The sequence below is a fragment of the Sorex araneus genome, chromosome 2 (genome assembly GCF_027595985.1).
Source record: "Sorex araneus isolate mSorAra2 chromosome 2, mSorAra2.pri, whole genome shotgun sequence".
NCBI classification, from domain to species: Eukaryota; Metazoa; Chordata; class Mammalia; order Eulipotyphla; family Soricidae; genus Sorex; species Sorex araneus.
Genome location: NC_073303.1, coordinates 275,280,556 through 275,298,755, shown reverse-complemented (window position 1 = coordinate 275,298,755; position 18,200 = coordinate 275,280,556). Strand labels below are relative to the sequence as shown.

The 18,200-nt window shown below is 58.1% G+C and overlaps 1 protein-coding gene and 1 long non-coding RNA gene across 2 annotated transcripts in view; one reads left to right on the top strand and one right to left on the bottom strand.

Annotated features, from left to right (window-relative positions):
* Window positions 1–18,200, top strand: part of ZBTB38 (zinc finger and BTB domain containing 38) — a 135,435-nt gene that overhangs the window by 24,010 nt on the left and 93,225 nt on the right. The window lies entirely within an intron of this gene.
* On the bottom strand, window positions 3,731–12,802 carry LOC129402530 (uncharacterized). Its single transcript, XR_008628685.1, has 4 exons — window positions 12,449–12,802; window positions 6,198–6,422; window positions 5,222–5,394; window positions 3,731–4,331 (listed from the first exon to the last, which is right to left on the bottom strand). It is a non-coding gene; the product is annotated as an uncharacterized LOC129402530 (long non-coding RNA).

Genomic DNA, 18,200 nt, shown 5'->3' with positions numbered 1-18,200 from the left:
TTGTGTGTAGTATGTATGTAGTGTGTACATTGTGTGTGTAGTGTGTGTTGTGTGTTGTGTGTATAGTGTGTGTAGTGTGTATGTATGTAGTGGGTGTGTGTTCTGTGTAGTGTATGTGTTTGTGTGTATTGTGTCTAGTGTGTGCATTGTGTGCATTATGTGTAGTGTGTATGTGTGTAGTGGTGTGTGTTGTGTGTAGTGTAGGTGCTTGTGTGATGTGTGTAGTATGTATGTGTGTAGTGTGTATATGTGTAGTGTGTGTTGTGTATAGTATGTGTATAGTGTGTATGTGTATAGTGGTGTGTGTTGTGTGTAGTATATGTGTTTGTGTGTAGTGTGTATGTGTGTTGTATGTGTTTGTGCATGTTGTGTGTAGTGTTTGTGTGTTGTGTGTGTAGTGTGTGTTGTGTGTAGTGTGTATGTGTGTAGTGAGTATGTATGTTGTGTGTAGTGTGTGTTGTGTGTAGTGTGTATGTGTATAGTGTGTTTGTGCGTAGTGTGTGTTGTATGTGTAGTGTGTGTAGTGTGTATGTGTTTAGTGGGTATGTGTGTTGTGTGTAGTATGTGTGTTTGGGTGTATGTGTGTAGTGTGTGTGTGTGGTGTGTGTAGTGTGTTTGTGTGTGTATGTGTGTAGTGGGTGTGTGTGGTGTGTGTAATGATGTAATGTGTGTGTGTGTGTGTGTGTGTATAGTGTGTGTCTGGGGGCGGCAGGCAGACAGGGAAGGTGGGAGTGGCCTGGCTTGAGCAGCCCGGGGCGGCGGGGGGGGGGGGGTTGCGGGCGCTCTGGGAGCACTCGGGTCAGGGCCAGGGAGGGAGTCGGGGCAGACCAGGGCAGCTCTGCGGGCCGCAGCTGTGTGAGCCCTGGGGGCTGCGGCCGCCCAGGGCCATGTGTCGTGGTGTGGCGTGAGCCGCCCCGTGAGCCGCCCCGCGTGTCCGCCCAGCCCAGGCCCCCGCTGCTGCTGCTCTGGGAAGTGACGTTCTCCCCTGTGGCCTGTTTGGGTCCCTTGCCCCACACGGCCCGGCTCCCACTGTTCTGCGCGGGGATCGCTCCTGGGGTGCTCAGAGGCCACCTGGTGTCGGGGACGGAGCCTGGTGGGCCGTGTGCGAGCAGGTGCCCTCCCGTGCTAGCCTGCCACTCCCGCGTCCCTCGGCTCCTCGCAGCCGCGCCCTGCCCGTCCTCCCGCCCCTCTGTTTGCTCTAGGTCCACCCGCCACAGGGACCGCCCGGCACGCCACCAGCCCCGGCCCCCGCCTGTCCGGGTGCCCCGGGAGCCCCCCGCCCCTCCACGCCACCCCCAGCCCTCGGGCTTCTCCTTCTCTCTCTGGCGAGAGCGCTGAGCCCTGCGGGAAGCACGTGCTCCCCAGCCCTGCCCAGGCCCCCCGCTGGTGGCAGCCCGGTCCGGGCCTGTGTGGAGACCTGCCCGCCTCTGTCTCCTCTGTGCTGGGACGTGGCTTTCTGAGCTTGAGCGGGGCTGCCGCGGGGCGTAGCGGGTCCCTGTCCCGGACACTCGCTCCCAACGCCTGCCTTGCAGGGGAACCCGTGGCCGGACATGACGGGGCACAGCCAAGCTCTCCTGGCGGGCTCAGGACTCTCGCCTCTGCCTAGGGAGCACTCCGGCAGAGCTCAGGGCCCTCTCCTGCCTCTGCACGGGGAGCACTCCCGAAGGCTGCCGAAGCCCCAGGGGCTGCCCCGCCCTGACTTCCAGCCATTGCTTTTCCTCCACACGGGAACAGTGTTGCTCGTGTGTGTCTGATTCTTTCCTCCACCGCATGTATCGGAGATCTTTGCCTGTCAGAACGTGTAGAGAGGCCCATCCTCAAGATGCTGCCATAAGTGTGTGTACACATGTATGTGCGTGTGTGTACGTGTGTACATGTGCATTTGTGCATATATGTGCACATGTAAGTGTGCGTGCATGTATGTGGGTGTGTGCACATGTATATGATTATGCAAGCATGTGTGTGTGTGTGCCTGTGTGGGCACATGTGCATGCTTGTGTGCATGCCTGTGTGGGCACATGTGCATGCATGTGTGCATGCATGTGTGCATTTGCGGGGTGTGCATGTGTGTGCCTGTGCATGTGTACGTGTGTGTGCATGTGTATGTGTGTGCATGTGCACATGTGTATGTGTGTGCCTGTGTATACATGTACATGTGTCCATGTGTGTGTGTGCATGCATGTGTGTAGGGGAGTGGGGGGTTGTGCTGAGCAGAGAGCAGTAAAGGAAATGACTGCCGAGAGTCCCAGTGTGGGACAGACAGCACGGAGGTCGTCTTGAATCGCTCTCGCCCACCCTGCTGCTCCCCGCAGGTCCGCGCGTCTGAGCTGAATGGGAAGTAGGAGCTCCCGGCCGGGGTTTCCGGCTGCGGCCGGCCCAGCCCGCCGAGTCTGCCGCTCTGAAAGGCCTTCGTTCCTCTCCTTTGTCTCCAGAGCGGCATTCTCCGTCAGCGAGCTGTTTCACGGAGGGCGCGTGGGGTGACAGTCTTTGTCCTGCACTGAGTACGGCATGCAGACGGTGTCTGCGTGTTTCCTCTCTGAAGCGGGGCTGTGCACAGCCGTGCCGGTCTGGCGCTGGGTGGCACGGCCTGGCAGTGCAGGCAGGGGGTCAGACTCGGGGCCCTCCCACGGAGACGTCCCCGCCTGAGGGAACACGTCCAGGAAGGAGCACCAGCATAGGGGCGGGAGCAGATAGAACATTCAGGGCTAAGGCATGTCCTGACACACGCTGACCCTAGTTTGATCCTTGGCACCACAGCAGCGCCAGGAGTCAGCCCTGAGCACAGAGCCAGGAGTCAGCCCTGAGCACAGCTGGGTGTGGCCCCCAAGCCAAACCAAACAGAAAAGAATCAGGGGACAGTGAGTTGCAGAAGGGAGCTGGTTATTTTTTTCTTTTTCAAAATTTTAATTAAATCACTGTGAGCTAAACAATTACAAGGTTGTTCACAGTTGGATTTCAGTCACACAATGTTTGGACACCCGTCCTGTCACCAGTGCACATTTCCCACCACCAGTGTTCCCAGTTTCCCTCCTTCCATCCCCATCCCCCAGTCTACTTCTACATCAGAGTTCTCTGTCTCTTTCTCTCCTTTTTCTTTCTCTTTCCTCTTTTGATCATTCTGGTTTGTGGTACAAGTACTGTAAGGTTTTATATATATCAGAAGGGATTTCTTTAAAAGGAAGTGGTGTCATTTACAGAGACTCAGATGGAACGAGAGTGAGCTGTGCTGAACATCCCCCACCAACAAGCAGCAGGTGCAAAGGCCCGGAGGTAGAGCATGCTGGGGATGTTTAAGGACATTGAGCAGGTCAGCAAAGTGGGACTGGAGCTATAAGTCAGAGAAAGGAGGAAAGAAGCCAGGAACAGATTGCTTGAGCCTTCTAGGCTCTGATAAGACTTTGGAACGAACAAAACTCAAAACTCCTAAGTAATTCTGAGAGGGAAAAAAAAAAAAAGATGGGCGGCACTGCTAATCTTGAAGTTTCTGGGAGCAGGGGAGGAGTCCCACACACTGAGCAAAGCTCAGGGACCAGTCCTGACTCTCTGTTAGGGGACGAAGTGTGGGGATTTGAACCAGGTTCACGGCCATAACTGCATGGAAGGCACGCGCCTTAACCTCTATGCCGTCTCCCGGGCACTGCAGTCCCTGGCTTTAAACGGTACTATAAGGCTACGGTCATCAGAATACAGGATTCGTGGGCGGGGGGGGGGGGGGAAGGGTAGGGGGGGAGGGCTGGGCCACACCTGGCATTGCTCAGGGGCGGCTCCTTGCTCTGAGCTCGGGAGTCCTCCCTCATGGTGCTCAGGGACCGTCTGTGACACTGGGAATTAGAAACAGGCACGCGGCCACGGGAGCTGCCCACGGCGAGTGCCACACCCTCGGTGCTATCTCTGGCCCTCGCTGCAGTTATCAGAGCAGTGCGGGTAGAGGGGAAACAGACTCTGACCGATGACTGGAACTGAGAGCCCCGATGTAAGTGCTCAGCGGTATCGACCATCAGTGACAGAGGCGCTAAGAGTATCGCATGGAACAGGTGGGGCCTCTTCGAGGAATGGGCTTGGAGAAACCGACCAGCCACGTGGGGCAGGGGTGGAGCGGGGGGAGTGGAAAGAATCGGGTCCCGTTTCACACTGTGCACAAGACCTCATTCAGGACGGGGTTAAAGACCTTGGTGTTCATCCTGGATTCACAAAGTGCACAGAGGAAGGCACTGGCAGAAGGTGCCCTGACGTGGACTTCAGAGATGTCGTCGGCGCGTCAGCTCTGTTGGCAAAGGACATCAACGAAGATAAAAACAAATGGGGATGCGCCAAACCAAAAAGTTTCTTCCCTGCAAGGAAACGAGGACGTAAAATAAGATACCTTACTGTACAGGAGAAAACATTTGCACGTCATCTCTCTGACAAAGGGCTAATACCCAAAACACACAGAGCACTCACGGAGCACTCACAGAGCACTCACGGAGCACTCACGGAGCACTCACGGAGCACTCACAGGGCACTCACGGAGCACTCACGGAGCAGTCACGGAGCAGTCACAGGGCACTCACGGAGCACTCACAGAGCACTCACGGAGCACTCACAGAGCACTCATGGAGCACTCACAGGGCACTCAGCAGCACCAGCAAAGCAAACCGCCTCACCAGAAATAAGGAGAGGAGAGAAATAGATACTTCCTCAAAGAAGACAGATGGCCAGTGGGAATTTGAAAAAAAAAGGGGGGGGTTTATTGTCACTCAGCATCAGGAAGGTGCAAATGAAAACAACATGGACATACCACCTCATGCCAGTGAGAATTCCCTATGTCAGAACTCCCAGAACTCCCAGTGCTGGCAGGGATGCAGCAAGAAGGAACCCTCATTCCCTGTTGTCGGGGATGGTGTCTGCGTCAGCCTCTATGGAGACTTCTCAGAAAACCTAGAACAGAGCCTCCATATGACCCAGGGACTCCTTCCTTGGCTGTACCCCAAAGAACACAGAACATTAATCTGAGAAGAGAGCTGCATGCTATGTTCACCGCCATGCTGTGTACTATGGCCAAGAGCTGGAAACAGCCCAGGTGCTCTGACAGACAGATGCACGCTCTGCAGTACCTGTACACAAGGTGGAATATTACTCGGCTGTGAGCAAAGACAAAATTCCGAGTCCTGCTGCAACTTGGATGAAACTAGAGGGGATCGTGTTAAGTAAAATCAGTCAGACGGAGAAGGATCTCACTCACCTGTGGTGTCTGAAGAAGCCAAACAAGGACTGGGCCACGGGGAATGGAAGCAAACCCCTGAGCTCTGACAGTATAAGTGAGCAGGGCGGGATGGGATGGACTAGATGGACACGGGACTGTCGTGGAGAGCTTTTAGCCCTTCCGTGGTGATGGAGGTGCTGGAGCTTGGCACTCTGAAAGCATAAGTAGCAACACTATTGTAAAAAGGAATTACTTTTTTTTTTTTTTTGCTTTTTGGGTCACACCTGGCAATGCACAGGGGTTACTCCTGGATCTGCACTCAGGAATCACCCCTGGCGGTGCTCAGAGGACCATATGGGATGCTGGGAATCGAACCCGGGTCGGCCGCTGCCCTGCCCACTGTGCTATCATTCCAGCCCCCAGGAATTACTTTTTTTTTAAAAAAAGAATTTGGATTCATCTCTCGAAATGGGAGGTCTTTGAAAGTTCTAACCAAGGGAATGGTATGATTTGGCTTAAGTCCCCAGGGGATGCTGTGAGAGGGGTCTGGGGAGATCCAACAGGCTGGGGAAGCCAAGGGAGAGAGGAACTGGAGGAAAGTGGCCCAGAGAATCCAATGGCTCCAGCCCCCAAGAGGAAGGGTCAGAGGCTGGATTTGGGGTTATCTCGTGGGATAAACGTGATTAGGCCTTTAAACCACCTGGATAACTTACAGAGGGACGAGGGCAATTAGGAACCTCCCGATGGTTTTTGCCTGGTATCTCAAGGGTGGTGGGACCATTTGCTGAAATTAGGGGCCCTCTAGGGGCCCGGCAGCAGGGGAGCATGTCTGGAGAGGTGTGGTGAATCGAGAATTTTCCGTGGGGCCTGTTGGAAGTGAGACCAGAGGAGCTGTTGAACGGGCAGGTGAATCCACCAGGAAAGAAGTTCAGGTACGGACTGGGGTCCGCCAGCTGTGCTCTGCCGCGTGTGGGATGGCATGAGAGGGACCTACTGGCAGGGGGGGTGGGCTCACCGGCGTGGCCTCAAGGCAGACAGACAGACAGACGTACAGACGATTCTACGCTGCACATACTTGACTTGTCTCTCAGCCTGACTTACGCTCCCAGGAATGGCCTGAGCTTCTGTCACGATTCTACTAGTTCCGGGCTGGTGTGGCAGTGAACTTTGAGGGGGATTGAGGGCAGATTCCAGAAAGTTCTCCAGCTGACCCCGAGCCCCGGCATCAGGAGATTGAGACCTAGAGAGGTGAAGTGATTTGTTTAAATCTGTTCCGTACACACCACTGACATGTTAGAGTCCCATAACACCCTTTTGAATATTTAACCCACTTACCTAGATATACAGTCCAGGTTTCATATTCTCCAGTTTTACTTGTTTGGGTTTGTCTGGGCTGGGGCCGTGCCAGATAGTGCTCAGGGAGTACTCCTGGCTTGCTACTCAGAGGACCCTCCTGACAGTGCCAAGGGGACCGCAGGGCACCAGGGCTCAAACCTGGGCTCTCCACGCTCAGAGCATGCTCTCCAGTGCTCTTCTGGGTTGATCACCCAGACCCTTCACTTCTGTTTTCTTATAATTTAGGCAAGGAGTAGAAGTTAAGTGGTGACTAACCAAAGACCGCGTTCAGAGTCTTCCGACTCCGTAATGAAACGGCAGACACAGCCCCTTGCAAACAGTGGCAAAGGCGCCAGTGTTTCTCGAAGAGAGATCTGCAGGCAGCGACCCCCGGCACGAGAAGATCCACACCCAACCATCAGGCCGACGCGAATCCCACCCACCGCGAGCGCTCACTCCGCACCCCACGGCCGGCTGCGCCCAGAGCCGCATGCGTGTCCACGAGGCTGCGGGGACACTCGAACACGCCTCCCTCTGGGCGGGGGCGCCTGCGGAACTCTGAAGTCACTTTCGAGAACACTTTGGCAGTTTCCCAAAACGTGGATCGTAAGATCCCCTCAGAACCCAGTGGGCGCTCCTGAGCACAGACCCTGAAGCCATGCAGACATTCGCTCCCGCTCCTGAGCACAGACCCTGAAGCCACGCAGACATTCGCTCCCGCTCCTGAGCACAGACCCTGAAGCCACGCAGACATTCGCTCCCGCTCCTGAGCACAGACCCTGGAGCCATGCAGACATTCGCTCCCGCTCCTGAGCACAGACCCTGGAGCCATGCAGACATTCGCTCTCTGCAGAAACGCGGTGCTCGGGAGCCCCGGGTTAGACAGAGGCTTTTTTGGCGGCAGAATTCATCAGCACCACCAGGAAGAGGAGATGACTCAGCAGTCCGCACACCGACAGGCAGACAGTCAGCATGCAACACCGAAAGCGTAGGGCTGTGGGACTGGAGCCATAGCACAGCGGGGAGGGCGTTTGCCTGGCATGCAGCTGACCCGGGTTCGATTCCCAGCATCCCATAAGGTCCTTCGAGCACTGCCGGGAGTAATTCCTGAGTGCAGAGTCAGGAGTAACCCCTGTGCATCACCGGGTGTGACCCAAAGAGAAAAAAAAAAAGCATAGGGCTGGGCTGTGGGCAGCGTGGGTGGGAGTGAGCATGGGTGAGGCTGGGAGCCAGGGAGAGACGTCTGTGAGCCTTCAGCGCAGGAAGGACAAGTGGCAACGGAACGTGGGCGGGCAGGAGCAATAGCACAGTGGGGAGGGCGTTTGCCTTGCCTGTGGCCCACCTGGGTTGGAACCCTGGCATCCCGTATGGTTCCCCGAGCACCTCTAGCAGTAGTTCCTGAGTGCAGAGCTAGGAGGAACCCCTGAGCATTGCCGGGTGTGGCCAAAAAGCAAATAATAATAATCACTGTCACTGTCATCCCGTTGCTCATCGATTTGTTTGAGCAGGCACCAGTAACGTCTCTCAATGTGAGACTTATTGTTACTGTTTTTGGCATATCCAATACGCACGGGTAGCTTGCCAGGCTCTGCTGTGCGGGCTCCATACTCTCAGTAGCTTGCTGGGCTCTCCGAGAGGGGCGGAGGAATCGAACATGGGTTAGCCGCACGAAAGGCGAAAGCCCAACTGCTGTGCTATCACTCCAGCCGCCCCCCAAAAATAATAATAATAGCACTGTAGCACTGCCATCCCCCCCGTTGTTCATCAATTTGCTCGGGTGGGCACCAGTAACATCTCCATTGTGAAACTTGTTGTTACTGTTTTTGGCATATCGAATATGCCATGGGGAGCTTGCCAGGCTCTGCTGTGCAGGCGGGATACTCCCGGCACCTTGCCAGGCTCTTTGAGGGGGACGGAGGAATTGAACCTGGGTCGGCCGCGTGCAAGGTAAACGCCCTACCCGCTGTGCTATTGCTCCTGTCCAACAATAATAATAATTATTATTATTGATTAAAAAAACTAAAACAAAGGAAAGTGGCTCATGGGGGACGTGGCCCTAACCTGTGTCCGAGGTGCAAGAAGGACTCCAGGTGCCCGGGGGGACCCAGGTGGGCCTCTGCTGGTGCGGTGGCGGGCGAGAAGCCTTCCCTACAGTCAGCACCGATCTTGTCAGCCCTGGGCCAGATTCCCCTGGCGGCACCGGCACATGACTGCAGAGTTGGCTCAAATGCCGTGAGCAAACCTTTCAGCTTCCCGGTCCCTCTGAGGCAGGTCGCCAGGCCGCCATCCAGGTGTGTGCGAGGCTGTGTTTCCCGGAGCTGGTCCTGTCCCTCCCTCGGGGCTGTCTCCCCGGGGCTCTGACCGTGCAGCGCCCCCTAGAGGCGCTTCTGAGAACGGGGCCAGAGAAAGGTGCTGTGCAGACAGGCCTGTGCGAGGTGGGTCCCCTCTGGGAAGAGCCTGTGCTGTTGGCTGTGGGACAGGGACAGGATTTCACCCCGGGGCGCAGGACAGCTGAGAGGTGGCCGGCGGTGGGAGCTGCTGGCAGGCCCAGAGAGCACAGTGGTCAGGCAGTGGCCAGGAGTGAGGCGGACCCCAGTTTGGTCTCCGACATCATTTATGCCCCCCCGCCCCCAAGGCCTGCCAGGAGGGACCTGAGCCAGGAGTGAGCCCCCAGCACCGCCAGGCGCGGCCCCCAAACAAGCCAGAAGATGCCCTTGGGCGTGCCGGTGGGGTCGGGTCAGTCCTGAGGGCTGTGCAGTGACCACCGGCTGCCCCCACGGACCGTGCTCGGGCCTGGACGGCATCTGGGGCCCCTGTGCCGAGGACCAGGGTCTCTGTCCGTGGGGAGGGGGAGGCGTCTGAGCTAGTGAGCACAGAAAAGGATGCTGTCCTGCCCGCCCACTCGAGCTCCTTCCAGGGGTGGCGGGGGGAGGGGGGCGCGCCTTTTCCTTCCCGGCCACCTCCCGCCCCCGCAGACAGTGCCTCTGTGCCACGACTGTGACCCTGTTTCATCCACTCGTCACCTGCAGGGGCCCCGCACGTAGATTCAGAAGAGCTGCTGGGTGAGGGTGAGTGTGGGTGTGGGAGGCACGGGGGGCGGGGCACAGATACGTGGGCGGGGCCACACTGACCGCGTGACTTCCGTCCGAACACCCCCGCACTGTGGCCGTTGCGTAGTGCACCTCTCCCCACTGTCCGAGATGGCAGAGTCCCAGTGAGTCTACCCTCTGTGCCCGCTGGCAGGGCAGGGCACTAGGTGGGGGTGCTCCCTCCTGTCTGCACGCAGCCATCTCGGGACATCGCGGGTATCGCAGCAGGCACCACCCCAGAATGCACATCTGGGGCCGCAAGGCGAGAGACTCCGGACTGAGCACGGCTTTTCGTGCCTGGGGGGCTTCAGGGGGGCTTCAGGCCACTAAAGCTTTTTTTTTTCTTTTTGGGTCACACCTGGCGATGCACTCAGGAATTACTCCTGGTGGTGCTCAGGGGACCCTATGGGATGCTGGGAATCGAATCCAGAACCCGGGTTAGCCGCATGCAAGGCAAACGCCCTACCCGCTGTGCTATTGCTCCAGCCCCCACTAAAGCATTTTCTAACCTGACAGCTCTCCTCACTCACACCCAGGCGCTCTAGGCGTTCAGAGGAGGACTGGGTGGAGGAGCCCCCGCCCCCTCACACACACACACACACACACACACATAACTGGGCCACTCTGGCTTGTTCTTGGAAGCTCTGATGCCTCTGCAAAAAACTGGGGCAGGGCGAGGCAGGGTTTTCTCTCCTCGGGGATTACAGGGCCTTGCTGGAGGAGTCGAGGCAGTGCGACACAGGGGCTCAGAGCACCTAGGAAGGGGAGGAAGTGGAGACCCCCCTCCCTGTCCCCGCCACCCCACGACACCTGCCCATGGAGCCAGCCAGACTCTCGAGAGAGAGCACTGGCCAGTGGCAGCGGTGGCCTCCAGCCTGGGATTTTCCTGCCCTCTCGCTGCTCCTCGGAGTCTGAGACTCGCCGCTCCCCTCCCCCCTTCCCCCTCCCTACAGCCCCCATGGGCTGCAGCGGCTCAGCCTGCACTCCCGTCTGACCCTGCCCGCTGCCAGAAGAAACGGGCGGGCGGGCACGAGCAGACAGCCGGCTCAGCGCTTCCTCAGCCGGCAAGCTGGGGGCGGGGGGGGGGGGTGGCGGAGTGTCAGGGAGCCGGCTGTCATGTGCTGTTCTCCTGCCGTCCTACCTCGGCTGTCCCGGTGGTCCCTGCTGAGAGCTGCGCAGCCCCCGTGCGCCAGGGCCCGAGTGTGTGAGACGAGGGCTTCCCTGTGCGGGCAGAGCTGGGGCGAGAGGACGGGGCCGGCTTCATGGCCCAAGGCAGCCGCGTAGGGCGTTCCTTGATTCAGAACATTAAAAATTGTCGGGGACGGGGCTGGAGCGATAGCACAGCGGGTAGGGCGTTTGCCTTGCACGCGGCTGACCCAGGTTTGATTCCCAGCATCCCATATGGTCCCCCGAGCATCGCCAGGAGTAATTCCTGAGTGCATGAGCCAGGAGTAACCCCTGTGCATCGCCGGGTATGACCCAAAAGGCAAAAAAAAAAAATTGTCGGGAGCTGGAGAGATGGTGCAGAGGGCGGGGCCGGCCCGGGTGCAGTCCCTGTACATCTGGTCCTCCGAGCAGTTCCAGGAGTGACCCTGAGCCCAGAACGAGGACTGAGCCCTGAGCACTGCTGGGTGTAGCCAAAAAACAAATTTTTTTAAAAAATGTCCCGTTGGAGAGAGGACACGAGTGGTAGAGCACATGCTTCCCGTTGCCAGGGCTTTGGGTGCCCGGCACCTCTGAGCTCACCACGAGTGACCCCTGTTCACAAACAAAAGGACTGAGTATGGTTTAGTGGACAATGGAGGGCCGATAGCCAGGTCAGCGGCAGTTGATGGCTCCCTGGAGTCTGCACGCCCATCCTGGGGCCGGGGCGCCTGGCGGGCATGGGGAATGCGTGGGCCTGAAGTTCCAGCCCTGTCACCCGCTGGGGACAGGCCTCCCAGCACCCCCCAGCACTGCCTGGGTGCTTCTCCCCCAGCGGAGCCATCTGACCCCCATAGTTAGGCCAGGTGTAGCCAGGAGTGGCCTCGGACCCCTGAAAGCTCTCTCTGTCTCTCTCTGTCTCTGTCTCTGTCTCTCTCTGTCTCTCTCTCTCTCTCTCTCTCTCTCTCTCTCACACACACACACACACACACATACACTCATCACAGAGGCATAAACGCGTACGTTTCCGCAATGCAGAGATGCACATCTCAGCGTCAGCCCGAGGAATGCCGGGTGGCGCCTCACACACAGTCCCTGGGCCCACACTCGCAGGTTCTGCCCAGCGGGGCTCGGCCAGCGCCAGGAAGGAAAGGGCCAAGCTTGGGCCTCAGGGTCTCCTGGCCTCGGAGAAGTTCTCTAGCGAGGCTGCCGCCCTGCCGGGAGAACCCACAAGGCGCAGGCCCTGGGCACCCGGGGTGTCCAGTGCAAGGGCCCCCCCAGATCCTCTGCCGCCCCATCGCCCCAGCTTTCCGCTCAACTCCCCCCACACCCCCCTTCTCTGTGTGCTTCCTGGGCTCTATTGTTCCGGCTGGATGCACGGTGGGAAACGGGTCACGGTTCAGAGCCGTTTTCCTGCGACCTGCATTCATTCGGGTTCAGCAAATTCCTTAATTAGGAAGGGGGCCCGCCAGCCTGTGGTCGGGGCAGTTATTTCTTTGACGGGCGGTTTCACCTATGGAAGTTGTTATTCCCTGTCTGGTGCCTTTGCAGCTCAGGGCTGCCAATTGCAAATTCCGCCCTCGCCATCCTCAAAGCTGCGGGCCAGTTGCTACCCAGCACCTCCGTGTGACAAACGGGCTGGAGATGGTGAATCATAAGCCGGTGCGGGCTTGTGATTCACCTAGCACGTCCCACTTACGACTTTTTGCAGGAGTAGCCTGCGTTCATCCTTGGGCCGCTGTGCCGTGCCGCCCGGCAAAGGGTCACGGAGGAATGACCCCGTGGTGGTTACCGTCAGAGATGCGAGATGCGCGGGTGAACGTCGGGACTTGGAAGTGATTCACATCTTTCTCCTCCGGTGATTTATTTTTATCTCGACTTGCAGCATCTTTCCTGAACCTTTGCCTAAAACCCTCTCGCGTTCAGCACCCTTCCCAGGCGGGGAGGCTGCATTAGCCTTTCGGCAAGCCAGTCACTTTGGCTACCACTTTCCCCCCCTCCCTCCCGCCCTCACCTGTGTTTTGTCCAAGCTTACGGGGCCAACGCTGCAGAGAGCTCAGCTCTCTGGGCCCTGGCGGCACGTCTGGCAGTGCTGTCGGGTGAAAGATGGTCCATTCAGCAGGTCTGATTTGCTCCTCCCTCAGACCTCCCCCCCCCCCCCCCGCCCAGGTGCATAAAAGCACTTCCAAAGTGATGGGTGTGATTTTCAGAGAATTCCCAGGTGTGAGGGTTGGGGAGGGGTAGGCAGGGGGTGGAGGAGCGACGGGCACCCAGGAGAAGCTGATTTAGATGATGTGAGCGGAAGGCTGGCCCAGGAGACCTTGTGCAAGGCAGAACTGGGGACACCAGACAATTCATAAGCGTCAGCTGTGCCAGTGACAGGGGGACACGATGGGGCTGGATAAGAGCACAAAGGAGCCGATTGAGCCTCATTGGCTCCCCCGCCCACCCCGCTTTCACTCGTGCCCCCTCCCCCCAACTCCTACGAAATGTAGTGGCTCAAAGAGAAGGTCTCTGACTTGTTGGCAGCTCGGAGTTCTGCAGCAAAACCCAAGGGTCTCTGCCAAGAAATCAGCGTGACAGTAAGTGGAAGCGGCGAGTAGGAGCTCCGTGCCGGGAATGTTCCCGGTCATTCATTTATTCTTAGTTATTTCTCTTTTGGCTCGAGGGCCACACCCCGAGGTGCTCAGGGCTTTACTCCCGGCTCTGTGCTCAGAGATCACCCCTGGCGGGGCTTGGGGGACCCTGTGGGATGCCGAGGATCCAACTCAGGTCAGCTGCCTGCAAGGCAAGCTCCCCCCCACCCCCCACCCCCCCACAGACACACACTGTTCTCCAGCCCAGTTCATTCATGTATGATTTGCAATGACTCGTGGAAGAAAGCGGAGCACAGAGGGGTCAGGTGGGTGCCCGAGGTCACACAGTACCTCGCTGGCAGAGGCAGATCACCGTGCAGCTCAGGCTGATAAGGCTCTCCGGGAGGGATGCACAGAGGGGCAGGCGGATGGGAGGGCGAGGGAGAGGCAGGGAGAGGCAGGAAAGAGCATCTTGTCATGTCATTCTGAAGAGGAGACAACCAGATATTTAAAGAAAGGGCACGGTGTGAGAGCTAGATAAAAATAAGCGCGAGAATGACCCGGTGCGGGGCGGGGTGGGGGCAGTGAGCTGGAGCCATAGCACAGCGGGGAGGGCATTAGCCTTGCACGTGGCCGACCCGGGTTTGATTCCCAGCATCTCATATGGTCCCCTGAGCAGCGCCAGGAGCAATTCCTGAATTCGGAGCCAGGAGTAACCCCTGTGCATCGCTGGGTGTGACCCAAAAAGCAAAAAAAAAAAAAAAAAAAAGAATGACCCGGGAGAAGGAGTCAGGACAGGAAGCAGAAGGGAAGAAAGGAACCCGCAGTGAGCATCTGCAGGTATCTGGGGAGCTGTGACATGCAAAAAAACACACAGACATACATAAAGGGAGACAGAAAAGACATAACTGGGGCCAAAGAGATGATGCAATGGGTAGGACGCTTGCTTGCCTGGCACTCGGCCAGCCCAGGTTTGACCCCATATGGTCCCCTGCACCCTGCCAGGAGTGACCACAGGGCACAGAACCAGGAGTCAGCCCACTGCGTGTTGCCCCCCCCAAAAAAAAACATTTTGGGGGTTGGCCACATGCAAGGCCTTACCCTGTCTTACCCAAGGCCTGTACTCCCTCTCTCTCACCCCTCCAGCTTATTTCTTACTATTTATCCTTTATAAGTACAGTATCTTTGTTTTATACCGATACTTACATGTTTTATGAATTCTCCCGGTGGATGAGTCACAATATTTTTAAGAGCCATATGACATACGTTCATTGCAAATGCCAGAAACTAAAGAAACGTTTCAACCCACACTCCTTAGAAAGGAAGGGAGAAATAAAAAGATTCTAGAAACTTCTCGTGGAAGGTCTCTCACGTCTTAAAAAGAGAAGCAAAATAACGGACCTGGGATGCATTGTGGAAAACTGACGGCGAATCCATCGGCTCCCAAATTCAAATGCTGCCTTTCCCCGAGGGAGGGGGAGGGAGGAAGGAGAGAGAGGTGCCGGCGTGACTGCCCAGGCATCTGCGGGGCTGCAGGGAGGGCAGGCCACGCCCGCAGGCCAGCTGGCAGGTATAAAACCATGAAGGGGGCCCGGAGAGCTAGTTCGGCAGGGACATGCTCGCCTTGCACATGGCTCACCTGAGTCCCCTCCCCGGCACCCCCTATGCCCCCCAGTCCTCCCAGGAGTGATCCCCGAGTGCAGCGGCAGGAGCACAGCCTGGTGTGGCCCCCAGACAGAACCCAGCGCACAGGAGGAAGGTGTGGGTCTGAGGCGTGAGCGGGCCAGCTGTCACATTCGGCCCAGGGATGGCTGCTGGCCTTGCTGCAGGCCGGCCCCGACTGTCTTCTCCGGAGCTGCCCCCATGCCCGCCGGGGCTGCCGGCAACGCCAGTCGCCTCTGCTGTAAGTGGGGACCCGCTGGACGCTGCGGTCACTGGCCAGCCGCGGCTGTGTCTCGAAAGTACCTCAGCGTGGGGCGCCCCATCCCAGGTGAGCACCCGGCACACTTCCACCCGGCCCCGCCTGGCCGGACTCGTCGCGGTGTACACTCACGACCCCTGGACTCTTACTGACCACGTGAATTAAGTCAGATCCAGGCGTGAACCTCTTTGGGAAGCTTCGTACTCACTTCCGCCTGGTGCGGCCATCCCAAAGGCACCTTTTTTTTTTTTTTTTTTTTTTTTGCTTTTTGGGTCACACCTGGCAATGCACAGGGGTTACTCCTAGCTCTGCACTCAGGAATTACCCCTGGCCATGCTCAGGGGACCATATGGGATGCTGGGAATCGAACCCAGGTCGGCTACGTGCAAGGCTAGCGCCCTACCCGCTGTGCTATCGCTCCAGCCCCCCGAAGGCAACTTTTGAAGAACATCCAGTGCTTCATTTATGTCGTGGCGAAGGCCCGAGAACCTCGAATGTGAGGGCCGCCCCTTGGGGCCGCCTGCTGCCCCGCCCCATCCCCGTAAGCCCCTCGGCCTCCCTCCCTGTCCAGCCCACCCCCGCCTGGCCCGTGGTTCCCCCCGCACCCAGCGCCAGGCTGGCCCTTCTCACGCTGGCCCTCTGGCCAAGGCCCCGCAACCTCCTCCTTCTTTCCTCCCTTCTTCCGGGAAATGGGCAGGACAAGCGTTTCCTGCCAGTGCTCCTTAGGGGGTGCTCCTGACATCTCGGCACCTGGGGTGCCCTCAGCTCCCCTCCTTGCTGTGCTGTTTTCATGGCCCAGCAGCTTACATCTCGGATGAGCGGGCGTCTGTCCAGAAGGAAGTGCCCCCCCACACTCACTTACACACTCACACACAGACACACACACATTCGTACATTCACAAGGCACTCACACATACACACACACAAACAGACACACAGAGAGACACACACATACACAGACATACAGACATATATACACACAGAGACACACACACTCTCACATCCACCGAGACACACTGACACACACAGACACACACTCACACAGACACAGAAACAGACACAGATTCACACACACAGACATACACAGACATAGAAACACACACTCGTACAGACACACAGAGAAACATACACATACATTCTCACACCCACAGACACACACAGACACACATACATATAAGCAGACACACACTCATACTGACACACATAGACACACTCACACAGACACACTCAGACACACACTCACATAGACACAGAGGCACAACACACAGACACACACAGACACACAGACACACACATACACACAGAGAGAGACACACACTCTCACACCCACAGACACACACACTCTCTGGCTTCTCAGCCTTCCAGACTGCCCACACGCACACCACCTTTTGGCACAGCGGCCCTTGCGGACTCAGCGCCCCAAAGCCTCCATCTGTTCACCGGGAGACCCCAGCTCCGCAGTCGCCCCTCTGGGCCCTCCTGGCCGGGGGTCACACCAGTGAAGTCATTGTCCCTGTGCAGGCTGGCGGTGCCCCCTGCGCACACAGGCCCGGCCCGTGTTTGAGTCCGTCGTGGCAGGAGAGTGGGGCTCGCAGGGGAGCCCGAGGCTGGTGGCGCCCACTAGCGGGGGGCAAGGCTGGCATGGCAGGGACAGCACCAGCCTCGTTTCTTTTGGCTTTTGTTTTGTTTTGTTTGGGAGCCACCCCCCAGCAGTGCTCAGAGGCTACTCCCGCCTCTGTGCTCAGGATTCACTTCTGGAGGTGCACAGGACCATACAGGGTGCCGGGGCTCGAACCCCAGTTGGCTGCATGCGAGGCAGACACCCGTGTATCTGTCTGCCCTCTCCATCCCCAGCATGTGCTTTGCCTGAGGCTGGCACGACCCTGGAGCACTGCCCCCAGAGCACCACCAGGAGCCGTTCCTGAGGCCCTCTGGGTAGCCGGGCAACACGCCCCACTGTCAACGAGGCTGGTTCAGACGGATGAGTCCCGCAGAGATGAAGGCGCCGTGAGAGGGAGGAGCCCAGAGAATCCCCACGGGCCCTGCTGCCGTGGTTCCACGGCGAGCGACGGTTTCACAGGGAGCCACGGCCCCGCAGCCAGTCATGCTTCCCCAGGCCACGGAGGCCACCGTCCCGAGACACGAGGCTGAGCCACACACACTCCTGTTTCTCCAACACCAACCCCAGCCGGTTACGAGCCCCTCACCCCTCGGGTGGGAGAGGGACCCGCCCGCACGGCCTGGGCCTTCCCCCCCGGCCCACCTGGCTCGGGCCGGACCTCATGGCGGTCCTGTCCTGCCCGCAGACGAGGGCAGGCGTCGGGCCACCACACTCCTGTGACCACGTGTGCTCGCATTATCCGCCCACCCGCTGCCAGGGAGGTGGTGGGCGCCCAGTGCCCCGCGGGCCCTCCCAGGCCAGGGTTATGCAGGGAGACCCCGTCCAACTCCCCTCCGCGGTAATTTTTATTACAATAACAGCCGTTAGGGTGTTTGCCTTGCACACGGCCGACCCGGGTTCGATTCCTCCGTTCGTCTTGGAGAGCCTGGCAAGCTACCGAGAGTATCCCGCCCTCACAGCAGAGCCTGGCAAGCTACCGAGAGTATCCCGCCCTCACAGCAGAGCCTGGCAAGCTCCCCGTGGTGTACTCGATATGCCAAAAACAGTAACAACAAGTCTCACAATGGAGACGTTACTGGTGCCTGCTCGAGCAAATCAATGAACAATGGGATGACAGTGCTGCAGTGCAGTGCTACAGTGCTATTATCTTACTGCTTTGGGGGCCACACTCAGCTGTGTTCAGGGATCACTCCAGGGGCTTGGGGACTATGTGGGATACCAGGGAATGACCCCGGTTGGCTGCCCGCACGGCCTCCTCCACTGTGCTGACCTCTCTGACCTCTCAGCTGGCTCTCCGCGACCATGTCGCCCGTACCAGTGCCGCGGGCTGCTC